Source organism: Podarcis liolepis (assembly GCF_965112155.1).
Source record: "Podarcis liolepis genome assembly, chromosome: 7".
Taxonomy (NCBI): domain Eukaryota; kingdom Metazoa; phylum Chordata; class Lepidosauria; order Squamata; family Lacertidae; genus Podarcis; species Podarcis liolepis.
This window is the reverse complement of record NC_139561.1, coordinates 63,791,061-63,812,083: the sequence shown is the minus strand read 5'-3', so window position 1 is coordinate 63,812,083 and position 21,023 is coordinate 63,791,061. Positions and strand designations below refer to the sequence as shown.

The window sequence follows — 21,023 nt, the reverse complement described above, 5'->3', positions numbered from 1 at the left end:
AAACTGTTCTTTACCTGAAGCACCACTTTAGCTAATGGGGCCTCCTGCTGCCGCCGCGCTGCCGGAGCACAATTTCTGTTCTAATTCTGAAGCAAAGTTCTTAACCTGAAGCATTATTTCTGGGTTAGCGGAGTCTGTAACCTGAAGCATATGTAACCCGAGGTACCACTGTATTTCAGTACCTTGGTATTTTTGAGTTGTATGTCTTACATATCTAACCTCAGCTCATAGGTTAAGAACAGGTCTAGAGATCCCGTGCTCCTTCAGATTCTTCTGGACTTCAATGCCCATCAGCTCCGACCAACATGGACTATTGTCAGGGATGAGGGAAGCTATAGTCCAATAACATCTAGAAGGCCACATAAGATTCCTTATCCCTGGATTGGAATCTTAATAAAGGCAAACGTCATGTCCAGTTTGTCATGTTACAGGCAGGCATGGTGGCAGAAGTGTAAATACACAATAGCAGCAATCATGTTTTAGAGAGCACAAGGTCCCCCTTTCTAATCCAGTAAGTTCGAAGTTATATGCATCTCTAGTGTGGCATTACCTAAATGCCAGCTAAATGGAGGCTGGTGCAATTAATGCTCCTCCTGGTCCGGGAGTCTGTTTAGAGCTGTAAAAGGAAAATGGAAGAGTAAGGAAATCAAAACAAGCAGCCAGGTCTCTCTTTTTGCGGTATTCTCTCTCCTTTATGTACAAGGTTGCAGATTTAAGTCAGAATGTTGAGGGGAGTTTTCCTATCTACTAGATGAGTACAACCATGAAAGAGGATGCCAAGGGCACACTTGCAAATACTTACTCACCTACCCATTCTTAAGGAAATCAGCCCTGAGTGCTCACTGGAAGGACATATCCTGAAGCTGAAGCTCCAGGACTTTGGCCACCTCATGAGAAGAGAAGACTCCCTGGAAAAGACCCTGATGTTGGAAAAGATGGAGGGCACAAGGAGAAGGGGACGACAGAGGACGAGATGGTTGGACAGTGTTCTTGAAGCTATCAGCATGAGTTTGACCAAACTGCAGGAGGCAGTGGAAGACAGGAGTGCCTGGCGTGCTCTGGTCCATGGGGTCACGAAGAGTCGGACACGACTAAACGACTAAACAACACCCACCTATCTAGGTGATCCTGCAGGGAAGCTTTTTGCTTCTAGAAGAGAGTTTGAACATGGAAGTTAAGCTAGTAACTTTTATGGACATAATTGCAGAGTAGAAACTCTTTGCAGGGCAGAAACGTATTCCTCAGCTGTCTTGATGGTCAGGGTAGTGAAGCTGCTGCCTTGGATGCTTGGTTTGATAGTGGGTGTTCTGCTAGGAAACCTTTGATGTCGTTTTATGATTCTTACAGTTGCTAACTGGAGGCCCTGTGCAACCACCTCATTAGTGTTCAGAGCCTCCAGCTAGCAGTTATGTGGAGGTTTCACTTGTGAGAACTTGTAATTTCATAAGGTGGTTCCTTATGCAGGCTTTTCAGTGTTAATTTCATACAAGCTGAAGTGCTCAGTAGCTTCCATGAAGATGTGCCAATGCACACAAATGGTGCTACTCCACCGTAAGATTAGTGACTGCTCTCTTCAGTTATCATCACTTGGTACTGAGTTTCTTGGAGAGGAGAATGGCACTCTTGGTTGTGGCTCCCACTGAGGCTGTTCATCATTACAAGAGATTTTCAGACTGCTTTGCTTTATTACTGCAGCAAACCATTTTAATTTAAAGTTTGGGGGGGGGGCTACTTTTTAAAAAAATGCCTGCAGTTGGTTTCTCATCTTACAGCACAATCTTTGTTTATTGGGAAGTGAGTCCCAATAATCTCTAAGCAGTTTTAGTAAATCTTCTTTGGATTGCCGCTTTAAGAAATATTTCTTGCTCTTGATGACGTTTGGTGTTTTTAACGAACAATTGTTTTCTCTTTTATCTCTTATGAACTTCACACCACTTTAGGCTTGTTTGTGGTTTGTTTACGTAGATAAATATATTTGAAACCACTTAGCTTGGTGAGGAGCTGAGGTCACTGTACACTGCTTTGATCTAGACAGATGAGTTCTGGCAAAGGAGTTTTTTTATATAATTGTTTGGGGGAAAACACAATGCGGGGCCAAATGTTTTGTAGCACTTTGGATGAAACTGGGGCAAAGCAAATGTGGAGTCAATAAATCCAATTTCAAACCAGCAGAGAAATGAGCTCCATGTTAAACTGGCAGCCTTTTGCTCAGAACGGGAATCTTGGCAAGTACACGAACCTGGTGTCAAAAAGCTCATGTAAACAAGCTACTTTTCAGACTCAAATACACACACACACCCCCCCCCCCAGGTTGTTGCCACTCCCCTCGGTGAAACTTGCAAAAGGCCATTTCCTAGATCAAAATACCTTCACCATTCCATCTTGTAAACATCATTACCATTAGGCTTATTATTTTTCTCCTCCCTCTTCAGGATTTTTTTTTTTTTTTTTTTTTGCTTTCAGAGACCTACAAACCTTTCTTCCTGTTTGCTGCCACCTCCCCCAACCACTGTAATTTTGAGATCCATTGAAATACCAGACAGACTGAAGCATTAATAGGAGGGTAAAGCTGCCAGGTGCATATTTTGGCCAGCCAAACAATACATGCCAAACCGCAGGTATTTTATGAGACGTTTCCTGTTATGAAGACATTTTTTTCCTGTAGAGATTCTTTGTTACTGCACCCCCCATCACTCACTTTCTCCACTGTTTCCAGCTCTCCTTTCCCTTTCCCTACGGGCACTTTTGCCTCATAGAGCTGTGTCATGCTACAAAACATTATTATTTTCTTAGCATCACAAAAGGCAAGGTCTTTTGAAAGTAATAAGAAAAAGCACCATTCATTGCAAACATGGGTATAAAACCAAGCACCATTCAGTTCTGAAAACTAAAACCAATCAACACACACAGACCACACCCCAGCTAGTTGTGAAGTTTCAAGGGCTCCAGCAGCCAATTATGGCATGAGCCTAATTCATAAGATACAAGAGGTGGAGCAGGAATCTAACAAGCTGGGTTGGTTCGTGACACTTTGCTGCCTGAGGCAAAGGGCAAGATTGCTCATTCAGGGTAGTATGGCCATAGAAGAGGCAATGGGCAAGACTGATTTCCTCATCCCAATTTTGGCCACATGGCAGCTGAATCTTACTTCAATACTGGCAATAGGACAGTGTCCTCCTCTCCATGTGAGGGCAGCAAGCTAGCTTAGGGAGCCACAAGCTAGGCTACATAGAACATACAGCTCTGTTTTCCAATATGTGCCATCATCATCATTCCCTGCCTTTCTCTCTGACAGGACTCAAGGCAGCTTACAGATAAAAACAAGAAACATGAAAAACATAGAAAAATCAGCTATGAAAATACAATTGAACATGGATAGAATTAAAGCTATACATGCACGAAATCTGTTTAAAGCATATCAATAATTACAATTAAAACAGCACGGCACCAGCCCTTTAATTAAAAGCAATCAATTCCCCAAAGCCTGTTTGAACAAAGAAGTCTCCACCTGCCGGTGGAAGAATAACAAGAGAGCCATTCTAGCTTCTTTAGGGAGGGAATTCCAAGGTCTGGGAGCAGCCACCAAAAAGGCCCACTCCCACATCCCCCCCCCCCAAGCATACCTGTGAGGATGGCAGGACTGAGAGTAGGACCTTTCCCCCAAATCTGAGGTAGGTTTGTGTGAGGAAATACAGTCTTCCAGATAGCTTGGACTTAAGTCATGTATGTTGTCACTGCCATCCCCCACCTACCAGCTGCCTCACTCTAGGATGGCCCAGGTGATGAGTTTGTAGATACAAGAGTTGCATGGCACTTGCATTTATTTATTTTTTAAAGTATGGTATACCAGGCCTGGACAATGCAGAAGATTTGGCAGCTGCAAGGTTTGATATTGCATACCCTGCACAGGGATGCCAACCCAGCAACCATGGGCACTACTTGTGCCCGTAAAGCCTTTCACAGGTAACTTTCAAAAGAATATACAAAGAATTAAAAAAAAGGTACAACAAATCAATACAGCTACTGCTCTGGAAAGCAAACGAAAGCAATTCTTTTATGGGTTTAGTGTTTTATATATACACACACACATGTGGAAAAACTTCTTTTCCTGAAGCCATACATACAGGAAACATTTTTTTAAAAAACCAAACATTCTTTTTCATCAAATAAAAAGGTGTCCCTTCCAACTGCTCCGAAACTACATACAAAGAGGAGGGAAAAACTTTTGAAAGCCAGGAAAAATAAGAAGGAAATAAAGAGAAAGGAAGGAATTCTGATGGGATGGGAGAACAGAGTGGCTTCAGAATACAGCACCTGTAGGCCCTGCTTGTGGGCTGCCCATAGGTCAGTTTATGTTAAAATAATATTGCAGACAATACAGTGGCACCTTGGTTCTCAAAAGTCTTAGCTGTCAAACAAATCAGCCCCCGAATGCTGCAAACCAGGTAGTAAGTGTTCTGGTTTGCAAATGTTTTTCAGAAGCCGAATGTCTGACGCAGTTGCTGCTTGAGTGCAGGAAGCTCCTGCAGCCAATTGGAAACCACGCCTTGGTTTTCAAATGGTTTCAGGACTCCGGGAATGGATTGAGTTCGAGAACCAAGGTTCCACTGTACTAAAATAAACAATATATTCAAATATATTAAAAACTATATTAGAATAAACAAACCAATATAAAACAATCAAACCATTCTAAAGATCACATGGCGGGCAGATACACAAGTGAATCGAGTGTCCCCATTACACACTTTGGAAATAATTCATTTGTAAATGCCAAACTTATAAGATCAATTACAACAGCAGATTTGCAAAGCTGTTAACAACCTTGGAGAGAGTCAGTGAGATGATATGTAAATAAAAAAAAATGGGTATTAGGATAACATACCTCTATTAAAATAAAAGTGAACAGAACCATTTTGCTATAGAAACCATGACACAGTTTTTACAAGCTGTGCCATCTCCCTCCATTTTCTTAAATTTTAGTCCCCCAAAATAGGGTGCGTCTTATCAATGGGGGCGTCTAATACATGGAAAAATACGGTAAGTAATGGTGAAGACCCATACAGCTTTTGAAGCCATTTGTACAGATGCCAATAGGTCTTCCAACTGTTGGAAGGTGAAGGGTTTTCCTCTGCAGAACGTGTTCCGGACAGAGTATAAACATTTCCCCCCCCTACCCCTTATACTGACTATATTTAGATGGATCACAAACCTATGGCTGGCCTATGAATGGGAGTAAAGGAAAACTATCATGAATTAGTTTCTAAACCCAGAATTCCCATACTTTAAGTGAGGATCAAGAAAGGAATTTCTTAACCCAAAGGTATATTCTTTCAAGACAAACAGAAATGAAAAAGCCCTGATAGTGGTATAGTGTGTACACAGCTCTACCGCAACCCAAAGCTTTACTAAATTTATATGAGTCTTGCTTAAAGTAGGCAACCCAGCGTGCTCCAGATAGAGCTGTGTTTTGTTAGGTTCAGGGCGATCTGTTGAATAAAGATAATTATAAAAATCAGCAAACACTTGACAAGTGTCGTCAGACTTGTAACTTAACTCCCCACCGATACTCTGAAATTGTGTGACTTGGTTCCTAGCTTGCTTCTTGCATAAAGATCTAGCAAACAGCCTAGAACTTTTATTGTTGTTTTGAATTGCAAGAAAATCTACAACAGCCAGTTCACTTCTCTTACCCGTTAATTTGTGGTATATTTTAGCACTGCCAGTTCATTTGTGTTCCCTCTCTAAGACCCCAATACTAAACAACAGTTGCTTACAAACGGCCTCCCTTATTTTCTTTAACCCAGAAGAGATTTTGACACAACTCCCTCTCAGCGTAGCTTTCATCGAATCCCACAAGAGGCTAATGTACATTTCTAGGAGGTTATTAAACTGAAAAAAAACAAAAAACAATCAAGGTATTTCCCCAATTGCTCTAGCTTGCCATTGTGAGAAAGGATGCTGTACTATCAGCAGGGCTTTTCTTATGTTATTTCTGTCATAGCTAGTATTCAAGACAACTTAACAAAATGCATAAAAACATGAGGATAACTCCTAAAACAGGAGAAAGGAAAGAAAAAAGGCCAGCCTGAGGCTATGAGGTTCCTTGGTTAAAACCCCAAAGTCTTTGACAGGTCCAGTAAACAGCATTGCCAAAAGAGGCCAAGATGATCTCTGGAGATGCTTGAGGAATTCTGGCCTTGTGAACTCTGATACACATTGACCTGATCTTCACTCAACTCAGGTTAATGTGTGGACTGCAGTACAGTTATCCACTACACTTCCATAATATTCTGATGCAATTCACAGCTAAAAGAATTGATCAAAATAAATTTACAGCGTGCTGTGCATTGAAGGAGAATTACATGAAAATGATGGATCGGTGGTATTTAACACCTGTAAAATTAGCAAAGATGTATAGAACTGCTTCAAATGTTTGTTGGAAATGCAAGGAGAAAGGCGGCACATTTTACCGTGCAAGATTACAAAAGCATTCTGGGAAATGATTTACAATGAGTCAAAAAAAATGTTTAATGTTTGGGGGGAAAACAGAGGCTTTTTTACTAGGCATTTTAGGTGCAGAGAGGAGCAGAAATGACTATTTATGTATGCAACAACAGCAGCACGAATACTAATGGCCCAGAGATAGAAAGAAGACAAAGTACTGACCAGAGATGATGGACTATGCCAAAGTGGCGAAATTGACCGGAAAAATCAGAAGCCAGGAAGAGAAGAACTTTAATAAGGAATGAGAAAAATTTATAATGTATTTAAGAGAACACTGTAAACAACTAAAAACTTTGGCAGGATTTGAGTAATGCTTGTAATGTACAACCCCCCCCCACAACTATGGTAAAAATGGGTTTTTTAAAAAAATAAATAGAGAAAATAAGGGAAGCAGTTGAAAAAAGATTGATATGGTAACCCTGGAAGGGAGGGGGAGAGTCAAAGGTTTCAGGGAATCTTAAACGACAATGTTGGTGTTTAATGTTTGAATTTAAATTTGTTATGTAAAACTTAATAAAAATATATTTTAAAAATAGAACTCATCAAAATATGCATGGGGGGGAATACCTATTAAGCAATGCATAAGATACATGGAGTTAAATGCATTTTTTTTATATGCATATATACTTCACAGATTATTGAAAAAAGGGGCCGCCTCGTTCAGAGCTGTGGCTGAACACATAGGAAACTCTCATGGAACAGTGTTAAGAGTGATTTGCCCATCCTTGGCAGGCCCTCATTTTAATTGCTGAGGTTTGGCTTTTTAATTCAACTCTGTTAGGTGGTCCATTCTTTTTGGTAAACAGCTGTTTCAGGTTAGAAGCCTGCCTGTAAGCAAGGGAAGGTGGCTCTCCTTCCTCCTCTGAGGGCAATTCATTTTTATAAGACTTGCTAAGTGTGAAGGCATCAGTGGAGTTTGACTTTTACATGGTGGGTTCGGGAATGTGGCTGCACCAAGCCAAGAAAGATGTCAGAGATGCATTCATCTGCACCATGTAAAAGTAGTAAAGAGTAAATTTTAAGGGAGGTGTTTAGCACAAGGAGCATGTAAGTTTTGGGGGCTCTCCCCAGGGAATTCTGCCTGAGACCAAATCTACAAACTTTTAAGTAACAACACAAGGATCTTGGGGTTGGGGGATGATATTACTTATTCAACATGAGCAGCTTTTACTAATGAGTTTGTTGTAGCAGGTTTTTATTTGTTATTATGAAGTGCCACAAAATCAGCAGTAACTGTACACAAATATAAAGTGATGCAGACTCATAAGTCTAAATCTGGGGTTGGACATTTTGCTACATGAGATGACAAGATATTGCCTCCTCCCATTCCATGTACAGAAACTTTCAGGACCCTGCACTGTACCTGAGTGCAACACAATGTCTTAGGACAGGCTCTGTGGCATCTAACTCTTTGCTCCCACCCCCTACACCTGGTGCCTAAGGTGGCTGTCTCACTCTGCCTAAAGGTAGGGCCATCCCTGTCTAAATCAAAACAAGTTACACTAGGGAGAAAAGAGAAGGTGAGGTATTCAGGGGGAAGCCAATGAAAGGAGGTCTTTTAGGATTCACTTATGGAGGAAATGGTGTCAGGAAGAGAAAGGTTCCAGTGGCAGGACAGATAGGGTAACAGATTTCACTTGGCACCATTAGAGCAATGGGCTTCAACCATTTCAGACCTGGGACACACCTTTAAGCCAAACATTAATTTCTTATTTTTTTAAAAAAATAATATATCTGTATGGTAGTAGCGCTGCTCTTGAGACTAAATGTTGATCGGGCCATCATGACCTGGTAGTTCGTCCAGACCCACTACCTGAAGACCAATGCCCTGGAATGAAGATTCTGGGGAGGAATGAATAAGAGAAAATAAAAAGGGGAATGGTGATGCAATGTTGAGGAGGAGAAGGTAAGAGTGAAGAGTGGATAGAAGAAAGCTTGTCCAATAAATCTTCAGCAAAAGCCCATGAGGGGAAAAACAGGAGTGGGATGCAGAAGCTCGTCTAGAAAAAAAGCAAACACTTTAAAGAGATGCTTACAAAAATGAGGATGCAAGGTATGACTGAGGCAGAAAGCCTGAAACAGAAAGTGGGAGAAAGAATAAGCCTGAAATTTGAGTAAGTAGGAGAATTATGAGGGCCCCTATAGATTTACTGAGCATTCATTTTTACTTGGTTGCACAAATCGTATATGGAGGTTGGACTATAACTTTACTGAACTTTCATTCTGATTTGTTTGTGAAGCAGTCATATGGCAATAACCATTCATCCTGATATACTTGTAGGTTGCTTACACAACTTCCCATCAATCATTCCTTCCATCTACACTTTTCACTATGTTATCCTGTCATTTTCCTAAATACCAGAAGTAAATTTTCTTTTTAAAGTGGATTTGTTTAGCTAGGGTGACAGAGTTCTTTAAACTACTTTAATTGCATGACAGAATCCCTTCCACGAGATACTGACAGTCTTTAGTATCTAATAAACTAATAAACTTTGGTTTTATTGCTATGTATGTTTTGAAGAGCAAGTATAAGAATGGAGATAATTAACTACTGGCCAAGAACCAAGGTAGAAGGGAAGTAAGAGAGATGTGACTGAAGTATAGTAAAGTGAGATAGACAGCATTGGAGAGAATGAGGAATTCTCAAAGTCCACAGAGGAAGAAGAGAACACAGATCAGAAAGGGAAAGTGAGCAAGCAGGTATCCCAGCGGAAAATAACACCTGCTCACTGAAACAATACCTCCCTCCTGTGGGATACAAATCCTAGAAGAGGTAAAGGTGAGGCTGGACTCACTCTTTTAATAGTCTCTGTGCAGCGTTTTTGCTGACAGGGTTTCAGACATGTTCTTTCTCAGCCTTACCTGGAGACAAGATGCCAAATATTAAACCCAGGGTCTCCTGTATGCACAGGAGATTCTCTACCAACCCTCTTTCCCCAGGTGCAAGATCTTGTCTGGAAATTGAATCCAAATTAGACCCAAATCACGGACCAACATGCCAAACAGAACAAATAAATATTTTGAGATGAAACCAGTTTGCTATAGCAACCTTTTCTTCTTCTTCTTCTTTTGGTATCTGATCATTTATTGCTGTTTTATTTTTTATTTTAAGTTATTGTTGCATGTCATATGCTTTCTAACATAACAAAAAAATTTTTAATGCAACCATGTTAAAAGTTTAAAGAGGAAAAAGAACAAAAACTATGCTACAAAAAAAGAATTTGGGGGGAGGGCAGTAGAAGCCCATTATGAGAAGGAAGAAAGAAATTCTAGCTTTGAACTTCAAGCTCAAAGTAGCTTTTTAAAAGAAAGTATAATGTCTCGTAAAATGATATTTTAAGTTTTGGGAATGAATGGCAATTTCTGATTATTCTAAGGCACAGGAAAACTAGTTTAGCATTTCCAGTCCCTGAAGGCCAGATCTGTTAAGGGAACGAAGCAGTCTGCGAGAGTTCACAAACTTAGCTTCCTGTTGAGATCATGGCGAAAGTGTTACCTGTTTTTCTCTAGGATATTCCCCAACCAGAAGAGATGAAGCTATCACTTGAATGCTTTCTTGGTAAGTGTTACGGTACATATGTTTTCTTTGTAAACTAGCACTTTTCCTGGAAAAGAAGTATTTTTTTACTAATTGAGGAAATAACTTGTGCTTAGCTGAAAACCCAATTAAAAATGTTTAGATCAAAATCCATCGATACCTAAGTCCACCTCTTAAGATAAAATGCATGTGGAAAAGCGTTATAAAAATATATAAAAGGATAAAAGTGACAGGTTTGGACAGACTGACTGCCAAATATTACAAATTAACTGCAATTTGTTTGATCTGAAAAAATAGTTATAAATTCCCAAGTTTCACTTTGCAACCAAACAAAGATTAAATAAGGAATCCTCCACCCCCACCAAACATTAAACCACTAGGTGGCAGGCTTCATTGACTAGTGGATCTGGTGGTTGCATTGCAAAGATCAAGACAGTGGGAAAGAGAATGGGATTCCCCTCTCTACAGTGGATAAATGTTAAACCTGATGCCTGTGTTGTTCAGTGCTGAGGTTTCCCCAGTGCATCTCCATGGCTGCTGCTGGTCTGAGTTAATAGCTTGCCAGGTCTCTAGCAAAAGGGTGGAATTCAAGGCAGCAAATGTTGCCTGGTATTGCTCCAAAAGGTTAATTGACCATGAGAAGGAGAAAAATCAAAGGCCGGCCTGACGCTAAGCTTCCTTGAATGTCAAACTCACTTTCCACATTAGGAGAAGATAATTGATCCTGCTAAAGCTGCTCCAGCCAGCTGTAGGTGCTTGTTCTTGATGTGGCAGTGGAAGAGAAAGGAAGGCTAAATGGTTAGAGGGACTAGTTTCAGTCTGCAAAGCACTGAACAGATTGGGCCCAAAACAGAGTATGCTCTAACTGTGAGAAAATTACACATTGTGTGAAAGAGCTTAACAAATGGAACTTGATGCCACAGCATGTGATGATGACAGTGGCTTAGATATCTGTAAGAGGCAGTGAAGCATAGTGGTTAGAGTATCACACTAGGACAAGAGAGACCAAGGTTCAAATCCCCACTCTGCTATGCAGCCCACTGTTAGTTCCTTCTGTTAGTTCACTATCTCTCAGTCTAAACCTACCTCATAGGGTTGTTATGAAGATAAGATGGGAAGGGGGAGAAGAACTTGTGCCACCTAGAGTTCCTTGGAGGAGATGAAGTATAAAACAAGTTTCTTGCTTTTGTAAAATAAAAACAAACGGTATTTTTGTAATTAGCTGCTGGTTAAAAACACACACAAGGAAAAAAGCTGCAATACAATAAAAACTAGATAACCGTAAAACAATTGTAAACATTTGCACTGACTTTCTATTTTAAAAACTTGTGATGTTTTACGGAAGTTTGCATTCCATATATATTTCACCATGACTTTAGTTTGGGCAGTTGTGCAAATGTCATACCTTAATCATCCATTCCTTTTTTTGTGGGATTTTTGTATATTTTTTATAATCTTCTACCATTCCATCCAATTCACCCAATAACACTGGAGGGTATTAGGATTAGGCGGAGGGGTCCATCTGCTGCAGAGCCTTCTGCTGTGCCTTCTGAAAGGAAAGGTGGTTGAGAAGCTACCACTATCAATGTTCCCATCAGCAGTAGTCAGTATAGGGCCCTAAAACAGAGTAGGGTGAATTGAGTAGGCCCTAAATTGGAGTAGGGTGGAACAGAGCATGCCATGCTCCAAAACAGGAATCCTCAAGTGCACAGTCCATTCTGTGGCAGCAACCCCAAGAAAATGGATTCATTCCTTGGTCTTTCTCATGTGATTCTGCTGACACCAGAGCCCACATCTCCACTTCCCTGAGGAGACATCTCTGGCACTGGATTCCTATGACTGGACCACAGGCTTCTTGAAGAATCAGGAATTTCCCCATAAAGCAGTTCCTACAGCTTGAAACCTTAGTGCAGGCTTCCTCAAACTCGGCCCTCCATATGTTTTTGGCCTACAACTCCCATGATCCCTAGCTAGCAGGACCAGTGGTCAGGGATGATGGGAATTGTAGTCTCAAAACATCTGGAGGGCCGAGTTTGAGGAAGCCTACCTTAGTGCCTAGAAAAAGCTAACAGTTGCATAAAAATGTGTTGGCCCTTTAATTGGCCAGATGCAACACTCAGGACATCGGGTTTGACAACCTAGTCCAGACTATAAAGCCCTTCTAGCTGTTCCAAGACACTGCCACTCAGAGCCAGTGTGGTGTAGTGGTTAAGAGCGGTAGTCTCGTAATCTGGGGAACCAGGTTCGCGTCCCCGCTCCTCCACATGCAGCTGCTGGGTGACCTTGGGCTAGTCACACTTCTTTGAAGTCTCTCAGCCCCACTCACCTCACAGAATGTTTGTTGTGGGGGAGGAAGGGAAAGGAGAATTTGAGCTTTGAGACTCCTTCGGATAGTGATAAAGCGGGATGTCAAATCCAAACTCTTCTTCTCTTCTACTGCTGAGACAACTTGTATTTTCTTTCCCAGTGGCAAGACCACTAATTTATCTATGGGGTTTATCCATTTATCCATGGGCATGGGCTCATCTGTTACCTATTCCAGAACTCCAGGCCTAGTAATCTCTACCTTGCTTGGCCATCACCTCATTATATTTCACAAGTGGTACATTGTCCACGCTAGCATTGACGAATAGCGATCTGAACAAAATCAAAGCTGTAAATTAAACCAATTTAGTCTTCTAGCAACTTTACTGAGGTTTCAAAGCTTACCAGTTGCACATCAAGATCAAATGAGAAGTCACTCAAGAGAAACAACACTTTCAGGCGTAAGAAACTGATTATAATGATAATGCAAAGGTTCTGAGGGTTCTCCGTTCCAACAGGAAGCATGCTGGGTGCAAAGGAATTGCAGAATCCAAAGCTTCTGTACACCTCTGAGAGGGGCCCCAACCTGCAAATCACCCCACTGGCTGGGGCAGGGCGGCGGTTGTGGCTCTGCTGCTCTGGCCACCAGCCCTTCCCCCCTGCCCCTCGGGCTGCTTCAAGGTCCATTTATTGTATTTTATGCGCAAGGATTTCTCTCCTGCTATTCAACTGTAAAAGGGTTTCTAGGGCAGGAAACAATTAAAAGCCAACAATTTAAAACAATAGCAATTTAAAACCGCTTAAAAACTGTGGGCCATTAGAAGATGTTGTTGCGGAGAGAATTCTTATTTCATTAGGGAGATTCAAACAAATGGACCATTCTTACACTGAGCTAGATATTAACCACAAGGAAAGCAAAGTATCTTTTAAGTTTAAGGACAAATGGAACTTTTGATTTCAAAAAGCAGCTATAGCAGGTATGAAGGTTTAAAACCCATTCTCCTATATCATAGTCCTGTTCTGCATCACACACACACACACACACACACACACACACACACCGATGCTATTTAATATAATGAACCTGGAGGTGGATACCGTCTGATATGCAGCAATGAGGGTTGCTCGTCCATCAGCTTCTTAAAATGGGTCGGGCAGATTTTGGCCATATCCACACTGTTTGGGTGGTCTGCTACTGGAAGCTGAGACTTATGAACACAATGCATTATTTTAACCATATCTCTTTCTTTAGACCATGTGTTGATTAATTTCATTTGTGGTTATAGAAAGGGTCATTTTATGATACACGGTGGGCTTTATGATATTTTCTAATTTTATTATGTTTCCTGGAATTATGTATAATTATATAGCATAAAATGTGAAGCCAATTCTGCACTATTGGGGAGGCAGCATATAAATTTAATCAGTCCATGTGGACATTGAGGATTCTATTTTCTTATTAAGCTTAAAGAAAATGCATACATACCCCGAGTGTCATTCTTTGAAAAGTGGTATGTGGTGCCCAGTTCCCCCATATTGGCAGAGCAGCAGGGACAACCAGGGTTCAGCAACTGGGCGAACACTCTAACATTTGACCATTTAAAATGTTTGCATTCTCCACAACAGCACAACCGTCTCCCAAATCACTTTAAAATTTGGATTAAAAAAAATATCCAAGTTTGAATTCAGTCCTGAAATACTAACAATTTCAAGAAGTTTAATGCACACTTAGAAATTACTGTGGTCTTTTGCCCTCTTCCACCTCTACATGTCAAATCGGGGCTGGCTTCTGTATTGTATGGGCCTTATGCATGGCATCTCACCTGGCAAGCCTGTGAACCCACAACCTACAGATTGCCCTGGGCGTCAGGCAGCCCCAGCAATCACTTGCTACTAATCCCTCTATCATATATAAGACTTTGCTTTGGGTGCAGAAGAGGGACCTTCGCACACACAGCTGGGAAGAAGAGGGAAGAGGTGATGGCAGCATTGCTGATGGAGGAAGTGGGGTCGTAGTTGAGGAGAGGGGCAGAAGCAAGAGAGCAATGTCGGACCATTAGCAGCCACCTGACTCTGCTGCCTGATACTACTGGGGTGTGACCAGGACAAACCTGCTCTACCTCTACTGCTGGAGGCAGTATGACTCTTGATTACATTTTGAAATGTACCCCTGCCCACGAAATCATCCAAAGCCATAATGGAGATAGACAGTAATTTGCCAGGAAGAAGTACAAGAAAATCTTGACTGTCCCCAGCAACGAGGAAATCACTGGCACATATGCAAAGATGGCTAGCCATCGGGAATTACACATAAGGTAGGAAGTTGGGCACTATACAGCAGCACATTGGAAAACTTACAAACCAGACTGAAAACACTATTACTTGGAAGTAAGTCCCACCGACTTCAATGGGATTGCAGCATGTCTGACTTGAATATATATACTTTTTAAAAAACAATTAACCACAGCACTCTGGAATACTGAAGTGTAGGCCATTTACAATTGTCTCTCCTGGACTCTGTTGCCTGAGCTCTCCCCAATGGGATCCTAGCCCCTGGCTTACACCCAGCTTGCTAGAGGTGGCATTGCAAACTCAGCTATTTATGGCAATGCACAGTGCAGTCTGCCGACAGCAGGCCTATTTACTAACCACAACAATTCAGTACATCTCCCTTGGCCGGCTCAGCGTCTCAGACCTTGGGGTTTGGGTCTGAAAGGCATGCTATAAGAGCATGGATTGACGCTGTCACTTGGATCCTGGTCTTAATCAGCCAATGGGCCAAAATGATTTTTATTTTTTTAAATGAAACAAGGTCATTTTAGCTAACAGCATCATTTCTTCCATTTGTAGGAAAACAGAGAAGGGGACAGCTCTGCTTTAGGAGGCTACAGAGTGTAGGGACCTTGGAAAATAGGAACATTGGTCCATTTATATAGTTCAGTCATGCCTACACTGACTGGCAGCTGCTCTTCAGAATTCCAGACAGGAATGTTTCCCAAGCCTACCTGGAGATGTCAGGGATACTAAGCTACAGACCCTCACTAGCCTGGTTGTGGAAGAGACAGAAACTTGAGTTTATCTGTGGAATTTAATTGCTGCCTGGTTAATTTATTACAATATTTTCTGCCGCCTTTCATAGAATAGAATCATAGAGTTGGAAGAGACCACAAGGGCCATCGAGTCCAACCCCCTGCCAAGCAGGAAACACCATCAGAGCACTCCTGACATATGGTTGTCAAGCCTCTGCTTAAAGACCTCCAAAGAAGGAGACTCCACCACACTCCTTGGCAGCAAATTCCACTGTCGAACAGCTCTTACTGTCAGGAAGTTCTTCCTAATGTTTAGGTGGAATCTTCTTTCTTGTAGTTTGGATCCTTTCATTTGGAGCCTTTCATTGCATAGTGGCCTACTTTGCAGTGGACAGTCATTTATTTCAAGGGCTGTCAGAAAATAATAATAGAATCATAGAGTTGTAGAGTTGGAAGGGACCCCAAGGTTCATCTAGTCCAACCCCCTGCAATGCAGGAATATGAAGCTGGCCCATTTGGGGATTAAACCTGCGACCTTGGCGTTATCAGCACCACACTCTAACCAAACGCGCTACAAAAGTTAACAGTTCTCTGTTTAAAGGATCCTACCAGGATTCAGTTTGTTGGTCCTCATCCAACCCACTACAGTGGTACCTCGGGTTAAGAACTTAATTCGTTCTGGAGGTCTGTTCTTAACCTGAAACTGTTCTTAACCTGAAGCACCACTTTAGCTAATGGGGCCTCCTGCTGCCGCTGCTGCACGATTTCTGTTCTTATCCTGAAGCAAAGTTCTTAACCCGAGGTAATATTTCTAGGTTAGCGGAGTCTGTAACCTGAAGCGTATGTAACCTGAAGCGTATGTAACCCGAGGTACCACTGTACTGCATTCTGGCACTGTTTCAAGACATTCACAGCTTCTCTCTTGATTCCGATATAACAAAGAAATATCCAGAATCTACTAATGACTGCTTCCAGTGCCTTCACATAGATAGCAAACAGCGCTGGGAATAAAATAGTGCCTTGCAGCATCCCACAGTACAACTGCAATGGGACAGATATACAACCCCCCAACGTTATTCTCTGAACCAGGCCTTCTAGGTAGGAGCGTTACCACTGCAACAGAGTGCCACCAACTTCCAACTCACAATCTATATTATAAAGAGAAAAATCCTGTATTATTTTCTTCCAAGGTTCCAATTCTAAGTTACTAAATACTAGGTGCAGCGACAAATGTGGAAAACATTCTTGAATTTGGTGGAGCTTTAACGGCAGGGCAAGATCTGAAAGTTAGCAGAGATAGACAAAACATACAAGTTTTGTTCGCAGCCGCAGGTGACAATGCAACAAAGACTTGCATGCTAAGGACTGTTTTCCTAGCCTGTTCCAAACCCACAAGTTGAAGCAACAAGAGCAGCACAATGGTTTCAGTCAAGGAATGGCTGGACAGTTGTGGTTTGGCCTCCCTTCTGTCTCTTCCAGGTGCATTTTCCAGCACTCTTTGATACAGTATATTTTATAAATAAACATAATTGTGTTTATCCCCGGACCTCATTAGGATGCACTGTCTGTGTTTCTGGGCCAGGGACAATGTTTTTGGAGTGGGTGTTAAGGACACATTCTTTCAAACATTATGCTTGGGACGTGCAGCTAAACTGTTTGCAGATTCCAGACTGAAAACGGAGGAGCTACAATAGCAAGGAAGAAGCGGAACAAAATGCTGGGTTGGATTGGACCTCAGCCACAAGGGCTCAGATTAAAAAGGAGTTAGAAATATCTCAAAACAAGGTTTTATTTGGCTGAAAGCCACCTAGGAAAACACCCCACGGGTTAGCTGAGTTGGAGTTACTGTGGCATTCAAGGTGTAACCACAGTGTGTGAGAGAGATGGAGGTTACATTCCATACTTCTGTGTTTAACCTGCTACAGCGTACCTTTCGGAAGACGGTTATGAAAACACCTGGTTCTGTGGGACAGAGCAAACAATGACATTCATTCCTATGGGGGGGGGGAGGAGTACAGCCTAAACCAGCCCCCATCAACCTGGTGCCCCCAGCTGTCTGGATCTGATGGGAGATGTAGTCCGCAAAACATTGGGAGGACACCAGGTTGGTGAAGGCTAGCATACATTTTGAGATTTGGATAAAATCCACATATCACCCTTGACTCTAGTTAGTCCAGCTTTATCTTCAACAACCAAACTAAGGCGGGCACATTATACCTATCCCATGTTGCTGCAGTGGAGACCACCACCCCTTCCACACACCTGCCACTGTAATTATGCATGCTTTGCTAGTAATGACAACAACTTAACATTTACACGGCCTAGCTCAAAATGCGCAAAACACTCCAAATACTAATCATTGCTACAGCAGTCCTGAGATGTAAGGTCAGTGCGTAAAAGTGGTTAGAATGGCAGACTGGGGCTGCAGAGACCTGTATTTAAATCCCCACTCGATTATGAAGCTTGCTGGGTTCAACTCTCAGCTGAAACTACATCACAGGGTAAGGATAAAATGGGGAGAGGAATGTAGGCCAGCACACCTAATGGAGCAAGTTATGGATTTCCAAAAAAACAAAACAACAACAACAACAACAAAAACAACAACAACAAACTGTTGATGAGCAACTTCAAAGCTCCCGCTCACACTTTTAATAGTTCCTTTTCTTTAAACCAGACTTGGTCAGGGCAGCCTTCAAATAGAGGACTGTCTTATGACACATGGCCACCCTAGTGATACCCAAAACTGCTGCCTAAGGCAACTGTCTCATTCCGCCTAATGATAGAGCCAGTCCTCTAAGAGGGAAGTCTTATACTTTTCTCACTGAAACTTTTTTTTTAAAAAATAGTAATTAAAAAGCAAATTTTCTTCCAGTGGATATTGCTTCTCCTCATGGAGCCCCACTGAAGAAAAACAGCTTTCAAACGTAGACAAGGAAAGGGTTTCGCTGTCATAGCCCCTCCCCTCTGTTGTCCATATTGTGCTTTTAAACACCTGAGCCCTCACCCTGCTTATAGGGATTCTGCAGTGACCTGAGACAGATGGTTCTAGGGCCACTGCATCTGCCTTGGCCCTTAAGTTGCTATGCTACAGCTCTGCAGCATACAATTCATTTTATTTTAAGTCAACATTGCACTAGGCAGCATACAAAACAACCGAACGCCACAATCTTCGCCCACAGAACTGATAATTTCTGTTAGATGGAGCATGCAACAATCTTCTTCAGATCAAGTTGCCATATGACTCCTGACCAGCAATTCCAAACAATATGAGTAACCCATGACCAATCTTGTAGGAATGAACATTATATATTCCTTCAAAACCACAAGCATTTGAGAGCTGGTTCTTTTTTGCTATTTCCACGCAAGACACTTAAAAGCACTTAGGAGCAAGCCTCATGCTATTTGTGCTTTGTGTGAACCATGTTAAGGCTGGATGGAATCAAGAAAGTGAAATAAAAGTTCCCACCCATGTAGGTTATACATTCACATTATGCACTAATTTGGGAAAGCCAACTGAAACCTCCTATGTGAAAACACTCTTAGAGGAGCTTTAGAAGAACAAACAACTTCTGTTCCCTCCATCACAATACTTTCCTTCTTAGTAAGTTTTCTCATAAGTCAGCCAGCCAGTCAGTTTCCATGGGAGGCAGAGACAGCAGGTTGCAGCCAATGCTAGACCTACTAAGAGTAAATCCAAGGACATTAAGAAACATTATTAACTTAAGTCCATTAATTTTAATGGGTCTACTCTGAGTAGCACTTAGCATAGTACAACCCAGAGACTGACTACAAAGTATGAACGCATGAACCCTGCTGGATCAGGCCAAAGATCCATCTAGTCCTGTTCTCACAAAGCAAATACCCACGAACCTGAGTACAACAACCTTGAGTCACCCCATTTGTAGGTCCCAACAATTGGTATACAGAGACACACTGCTTCTGGCAAGGGGGTGTAGCACATAACCATAAGGGCTAGTAACAACTGAGTAACAATCCTCCATGAATTTGTTTATTCCCCTTTTAAAGATATCAAAGTTGGTGGCCATCTCTACATCTTCTAGTAACTAATTCCAACTATATGTGAAGAAATACTTCCTTTTGTCTGTCCTAAATCTTCTAACATTCAGCTTCATTGCCTTCTAGTATAAAGAGAGAGGAAGATGGAAGGGGAGTAGGAGAGTGAGAGGAGTTCAGTCTTTAGCTTTGATTATTATAGTTCCATAAGAACTACACAAAGGTTATGAACAGATAACATCATTAATTGTGCTTGATTGTCATAATAGTGACAAACAACAAGGACATATGGCATGTTAGGGACTAACAGCTTTATTATGGCATTGGCTTTTGTAGACTAAAATCCCATTTCATCACATGCATGTTTTATCCTTGGGTGGGGAAACTGAAAACAGTGGGGTCAGAAAGACTATGACAATTCTGTTTGAAACGATGCGATTTTGTACTATGGAAAGCGCAAAAGAAGTTATTGACAGTTCTATTTCTGTTGGGAATTTCCATGCTCAGTTTTCTTTCAAGTGGTTAAGAACGTAGCTTAAACCAATACTTGGACCAAATATTGTAGACAGAGAACTCCTAGTGGAAAGGAAAGGATTTTCCACTACTTAAGACAAATAGAAATAAAACTACTTTGGAAGGCAGAAAAACAAGCTACAGAGGGAATAGCATATTACATAAATTCAATTTTTTGAGAATTTTAGTAAGAATTTTCCTTCCAAAGTTTGCTTCAGGATTGTTCTAATCACCCCTGCTCCTAAAAAAATAAAGTTGTGTGTGTATGCTTAGCTAACATACTATCTGGTGATATCACTGCAATATTGTATTCTGAAAAGCAGCAAGCTTCTTTTACGTTACAGCAGAGGAGAATGTTTGCACTGTTTCTTCCCCATGTGTTTCTAGTGCATGTCAGGTCATACATTAAGAGGAAATGGTTTTCACTGTAGTGGTGAGTAAGCGTGGGTGAACAGGAGACACTGGAATGGTTTTAATTTCTTTACAGACTGACTTTCATGTTCTTGGTAGTTGCTAAGCACAACTTGCTCCAGCATATTCCCTCCCTCCATGGCTCTACAATATAAATGCATTCATTACTATCAACTGGTTTTATTATCTGGGCAAAGCTATAAAGACCTCCCCCACTACCACCATCCCTTTAGAGTTTGCAAGCTGCATAGGTTGTGGTTAATAATGCAAGGCCATCAATAATGGCATCTGTGAGCCATCTGTCTGCTTAAAGCAACTCCAACTTTGCTCTTTAGAGGGGGAGGAAATAGGAAGAAAAAGTTTATTTATACTTAGAGCCTTGGACAATGGCAAAATGTCTTCCGAGCCATGTGCTGGATAGCTTTGGCTTCACTGCTAGTTTGGAGTCGCCATCCACACACACCCATGTATACAGGAACCCCCACTTTTTCCCACTTGTGCTGTCAAATAAATGAAGCATTGCATCAATCAGTCCATAAACCCTATGCAACGGGAACGGCCCCATGCTCTGTCCTTAGACCTTTATACCATCTGGCTTCCACAGTGATGGTGGGGTTCAGATAACCATTGCTGCGTTGAAAGGAACAGTGCTATGCTTCATGGGCAGTCTAAAAGGCAGGTCTGTGTGCACTCTGTGCTCATATATATAT

The 21,023-nt window shown here is 41.6% G+C and overlaps 1 protein-coding gene across 5 annotated transcripts in view; it reads right to left on the bottom strand.

Annotated features, from left to right (window-relative positions):
* COL8A2 (collagen type VIII alpha 2 chain) overlaps positions 1-21,023 on the bottom strand; it is a 205,502-nt gene that overhangs the window by 42,181 nt on the left and 142,298 nt on the right. The window contains exon 3 of one of the 5 annotated variants that reach the window (XM_083511805.1): positions 4,388-4,570. The exons of the other annotated variants lie outside the window; for them this stretch is intronic. The gene's annotated coding sequence lies outside the window, so the exon portion shown is untranslated. The remainder of the gene's footprint in view (positions 1-4,387; positions 4,571-21,023) is intronic. 5 annotated transcript variants of the gene reach the window in all.